General features: G+C 41.1%; 1 long non-coding RNA gene across 1 annotated transcript; it reads right to left on the bottom strand.

The window, feature by feature from the left end:
* Positions 1 to 440: 440 nt before the first annotated feature.
* Positions 441 to 6,065, bottom strand: LOC121916223. Its single transcript, XR_006100811.1, has 4 exons — positions 5,862 to 6,065; positions 3,485 to 3,595; positions 2,144 to 2,213; positions 441 to 566 (listed from the first exon to the last, which is right to left on the bottom strand). It is a non-coding gene; the product is annotated as an uncharacterized LOC121916223 (long non-coding RNA).
* Positions 6,066 to 6,071: the final 6 nt, after the last annotated feature.

Genomic DNA, 6,071 nt, shown 5'->3' with positions numbered 1-6,071 from the left:
GAACTTGACCTGTTCCGGGGGGCTTGCCTGGGACTGAAACTCGCCTTGTTCTGTCACATCCTGCTCTAAGGAGTAAGTACAGATGGAAACAAAAATGTGCTAGAAAAGTGCAAGGGGAACAGGTCAGAGAAGAAACAATAAGCAAAGGAAATGATGCCAGAAAAAAAAAGGGGAAAAACACGCTAGTCTGATCTGTTCAAAATCAAATAAAAGGCATCAGAAATAGAATAGTACATTATCATCACTACAACAATATATCTTCCCACTGTGTACACTGTTAACAATCAATGTCCAGTCCAGGATGTAGAAGAGACATATAAGTCCTCAGGAAGAACGTAACATGCAATCTGTAACCACCTTGTATATTAACTGTGTCACACTCACACATTCTTGATTATCATTCTGATTGGGTTTGCTGAGTAGAATATATAATCCACATTGGCTCCGCTCCCATTGGCATGTTGTAATCTCAGGACGACCTCTTGCAGGAAGGAGTGCTGTAGACAGAGGTCAGGTTGAAGCCATGTTGAATATTGCCTGGATACCTGCACGAAGGAAATTGCTCCCTTCCCCAAAAGAAGGGGAAGGGGTTGCAAAACTCAATAATGGAGTCAAAGCAAGCAAGTACAGATAATACTCACAAGCTGTTTCTACAGAAATATTTACCTTGTTCTTTAGAAATCATCTACAATGCATCTCTGCATTCAACCACTGGAAGAGTGTGTGTACTGGTTTTGGGATTTGGGAAAAAACACACAAGGGGGAAGAGCAGTTAACCATTTATTTCATGATGCAGTCCTGACAAAGCTGTTAACTGCAACAGGAGAAAGAACTAATGGGACAGCCAAAGAATAACAGTTCAATCTTTTTAAAGTCTAGATTTGTGTGCAAGGATGTCTCTTATTGATGGTATTGTTACATGCCAACATTATTCAGTTGGCGCTTTTCGGCCTGAAGGTGATGCTTAAATAGAGTGTTGATGGTAACCATTTGGTTTAACCATCATCATGATGTGGACACTCAGGGGGCCTGAAGGTGATGCCAGGTGACCCCAGACAAATCTCGATATCTGAAATGTGGCACAAGACCCTCGTCCTTCAGTTTTAATCGATAGGCGATGATTAATCAAAGCTAAAAAGAGATGCAAAGAAAAAGCAAGCAGTAATCTCAAGCACTTCTAATAGGGGAAAAAGGATTAATCCAGTAAAAAAACAAAATCATGCAAGGAGCCATTATTTGTAGTCCCTTTCTCGCTTACCTTCCAGGCATGGCATCCCATGGTATGTACAACTGCCTCCTAAGAACTTATACGGGTGAGTCAGGCACAGAATGCAGGTCCACACAGGATGACAAGGCAGTAACTGCCATCAGCCATTTTGAAGTCTTGTCTATTTCTGCCACAGAATAAAAGCCATCTGGGCTAGTTTGATATCTCCCCGACGAGGATTGTACAACAGATGAGGTTTGCCACACATAGGACTGACTGCCTTGTCTCCCAAACCTTCTGGAAGTAAGGGCTTGCAGCAGTAACAACAGACCACTTGTCTCTGTTAAGGATTTGGCCAGGCCGAAAGAATTATTGAAATGTGGCAAAGACCCTCAGTCCTTCAGTTTTAATAGATAGGCGTGGGGAACCACAAGTTTTTCATTATGTAATATGCCCTGGGAGTGGAAAAATTGCTCTAAATAGATAGATACCTTGAATCCAACTGAAATTGAGATTTAGCCTGTGGATGCTCAAGTGTTCTGTCATAACATGATGCCTCCATGTTAATGTAAAGAGGGTATTTCATTTACTTAGGTCATCCTGGTTGGTTGGTTGAATTTATCTCATTGTTAACAAATTAAAAGGGGGCAGAAAATAATCTGTCACTTCATCTGGAGAGTCTGTGACAACTGGGAAGATACAGTTTCACCAGGAAGTGCCTCCTTGCCTACATCAGGCAATTCCTTTCTCTTAAGAAAGTTTCCTTGGGGGAAGAATCATGTTACAACCAGCTCGTCTACTGCAACATGCGCTTTATAACTGGAATCACACTATCACTTCAGTCATATAATTATCTAGTTTTGCTATGTTATTGGTAATGAACTTGTATTATTTATCCCCACCCTCCACCCCCTTTCCACTTCCCATTCAAGTTACCTTGAACAAAACAGTTCTGAATCAGAGCTGTTCACTACAGAAAGCTCCTTAGGCCTGTGTACAGGACGATCTGCAACACAACAAAAACAAAACAAAACAAAACAATTATATATACCATTGAATTGCAGAATTTGGGTCAGACTCACAATGAAAGGCATAGTCAAAGTTGCTGTCCACTAATATTCACATTATTTGGCAACAAAATAGTAGGTGAAGTTAGTTTCACTGTTGAATGTACATTGCCTTGATGTTCTCAAGGAAAACATTGGCAGGGCCTCCAATTCTTTCTTGGTAGATTCAAGCAACAGGTCTGCAATCAGAAATTATCAGAAGTAAGAATTTCTGCTTAGTCAGAAATGGACCTGCTTGCTTTGCCACCTATGTACTCTGATTACCCTACTCAAGGGATAAGTAAAAGTGCTGCTATTCAAGAAACACATTTGTCTTGAAAGAGTCCAAACATCATCTTACCAACCTGAACACACATCTGATTTCAAGAACTATTTCAGAAGTCCTGAATAATATTGTGATGGGAAATCATCAGGTAATATCTCTATATCCTACCTCTCCAGGTGGGACTAAGAAAAAATCCTATCTGAAACTCTGGAAAGCTGCAACACAAGTAGACAATAATGAACTAGACACGCCAAAGGTCTAATACAGAGTAAGCATGGCTCCTATTTTCCCAACTACTTTAGGAGCATTCAAGGGCTAAGACATATCTAATTTCTCACTTCTCAGAGCATCAGACTCATGTGGACATATTGTAACCTGCTTTTGAAATCCCCTTTCTTGCAAAAGTATTTTGCCACACAATATGCAAATTGTTTACTGCTTTAAAAACACAATCCCAAAAAGCTTTGAGACTTATGGAATTTGACACATGAGCCTTTTGGATCCCGGATTTGCTGTTGATAGAAAATACCTATAACTACCAAACCACAGCAGGATGCCTTCAGGAGGGGCAGAGAATATGATTCCTCACATTTCTCCAAATCAGTCAGATTTCACTAAGTAGGGAAAATGACAATGAGGTTCAAAAGCAGGTAGCCTTCTTCAACACAAGAACAATCTTGAGTCGACCAAGTGCCAAACTACCTCTGGGCAAGTATGTCAGAAATTATCTAGTGGAGCCAAAGACCACACTAAGTGGGAGCACCAGATGTGTTTACCCCAATTTGCTTGCCTAGGCCCAATTTATACAAAAAACATGAGAATGCCATACCTGTGAACTTTTTCTGGGATATATCAAATCATTAACTATTAAAAGGTCTCTGCCAATGAGGTATATCATGGCTGCAAGTAGCAGAAGTGTGTATGTGTGTGTGTGGGGGGGGGTACCTGGTACAGCATCTGTCACACCTTCTAGCAGGACCAAGTCTGCAGGTCGTTCACAAGCAGCATCACAGTAACGGAACTGAAGCAAGAATGCACGGCTGTATTTGCGCCTGTCTGCAGGAAAAAATAGTTCAGAAGTGTTCAGACTGATCACTTACACAGAATTTACTGCTTTTTTGTATGACACCACACTGGAAAACATCTTGGTTGCATGAGTGCAATTTCAAAAACTAACCATCTATTAAATGAAAAATAAATAAAAATAAAACTTGGTCTAATGCTCTAATGCTGGAAGCAATAAGCCTTTTGCCCTGACACATTTGTACAACTAAAAGCCATAGGCTTATAACCCTGGATGTCTTTATCATGTCTTCAAAAGCCTAGATCAAGATGAGCAAAATGTGGCCACTAGCTGCATACAGCCCCTAAAGCCTTTGTTTGCAGCCTGTGACCCCCTCATGTAGGAGGGGAAATACAAAAAAAGAAAGAAAGAAAAAGAAAAAAAGAAAAGAAAAGCTATTTCTCTATTCCTCCAGAATCATTCCCCCATCCCCCAGAAGCAGTAGGTCAGAAAATCACCAACTTATTTGGGGAGGGGGATGAAATGGACTATAAACAACTTCCAGTTTACATTTATCTAGGGGATTTGGAATTTTAAGGTCTATCACTGCCAGCAGTGTCACAGAGGCCAAAAATTGATTATTGTACCTTCTGAGGTTGTCCATCATAGACACCACAATAGCATAGAAGAGGTGGAAGTTTATAAAAGGAGTGAATACAGGTATAAGCTTGTTATGTTGTTATGTGCTTTTGCATGTGCTGACTTATGACAACCCTATCACTGGGTTTTCTTGGCAAGGCTGAGAAGAGGCTTACCATTGCCTTCCTCTCAGTCTGAGAGAGTATGACTTACCCAAGATCATTTATTGGGTGTCTCCAATTAAGTGGTGATGTGAGCCCTTAGTCAAACCACGACAACACTAGCTCTCACAGTACAAACTATTTAAATAATAATGCCATTGCTCTAATATTTGAATGCATATAAATTAACCTCCCCCCTTTGCATTTCTCAAGAAAGGATAGAATTTTTAAACACAACACTCAAAAATGTAACTGACCAGCTGGCTTAAGAAAAGTATGGGGCTATAGTTATAGCTTAACAGAATTACAACCCAGAACTGGGGTACAACTGTGGAAATAACTTTCCCAATCCTTCCTGAACTCCATTATTGTGAGGGAGCTAAAGCCAGTCAATGTTACATGAAGTTTCTGAGGTGTGCCTCTGAAACACAAGTGAAACTTCAGACCCAATCCCTTTCCCTCCTCCCAACTTTAGCTGTGCTTTATTTCTTAAAACTGTTCGTCGTGCCTGAGAAGCACAATGCAGGTGATAAACTCTATTCGGTCCCTTTAAGAGCTGCCGTCTATCCAGGGCTGTAGTGAGTTCTGGAGACATAGTGCAAAGACAGAGATAAACCCAGCCTCTTGGGAAATACAGTTGCCCCTCCATTTTTGTGGCCTTCAGATCCGTGAGCCTTGCTTACTCGCGAGGAGCAAATGGAGGGGGTTAAAATGCGGTTTCGCCCAAGGCGGCGTGTGCCCACATCTGTTCACACGCACATGCCCCCATTCAAGCCTACAAGGCTTGAACATCTGCGATTTTCTGTTTTCGGGGGGGGGGGGGGGGGGGAACGGATCCCCCGCAAAAACGGAGAGCTGACTGCAATAGGGCACTGTTGACCAGAAATTTTCCTTGACAACTAAGACCATTGAAAAACCGGGAACCTCTGCTCAAGAGTATGTTTTCATTTGTGCTTGTTAATGTGGGATGATCATTACTTCACTTCACTTTATATCAAGAAATCTAAATATGCAAACTGAATTCAGGGCATAAAGAGAGGCAAAAAGATGGGAAATCATCACTGGTTTTAATAAAGAATTACTTCTTGACAATACAATCAGATGCATGTTCAGAAATAAGCCCTATTTAGTTCAATGGGATCTACATCCTAGTGAATTAATTTGGGAATGCAGTCAAAACATCAAATGTTACAGAACATATAAACCAGTGATTCCCAAACTCTAGTCCTTCAGATGTTTTGGGCTTCAACTCCCAGAAGCCTCAGCCATCTTGGCCAATAATCTGGGATTCTGGGAGCTGAAGTCCAAAACACTTGGAAGGCCAGAGTTTAGGAATCATTGATGTAAAGCATATATGGTTGTCCCCTTTATTAGGGATGTGGCTTTGGGAAACTGAAAAGGGAGTCAGGTTGGCAGACTCCAGATTGCAAAAAAGAAAAATAAATGCCATTTTCAAACATAACATTGTAGAAGAAATCAAAACTATGCAATACGTTCTAATTATCCCCATGAAGCTCACCTGACTTCTTGCTTTGGAACAGAGTGGCATACTGGCAATTATCCGTTATACCCAGACAGCTAGGCCAAAGGGGTGTCAGCAGTTTTCGCTGATATAGATTCTGACAGAATTCTTCCTGCCCAGACACCTACAGATGCAGAACAGGCAAACACAAATACCTGCAGAAGGCTCTTGAGGCACATCTTCTTCCAGACACAGCAAAAATTGAGA

This window comes from Sceloporus undulatus, chromosome 1, assembly GCF_019175285.1.
Source record: "Sceloporus undulatus isolate JIND9_A2432 ecotype Alabama chromosome 1, SceUnd_v1.1, whole genome shotgun sequence".
Taxonomy (NCBI): domain Eukaryota; kingdom Metazoa; phylum Chordata; class Lepidosauria; order Squamata; family Phrynosomatidae; genus Sceloporus; species Sceloporus undulatus.
This window is presented reverse-complemented; position numbering and strand designations above follow the sequence as displayed.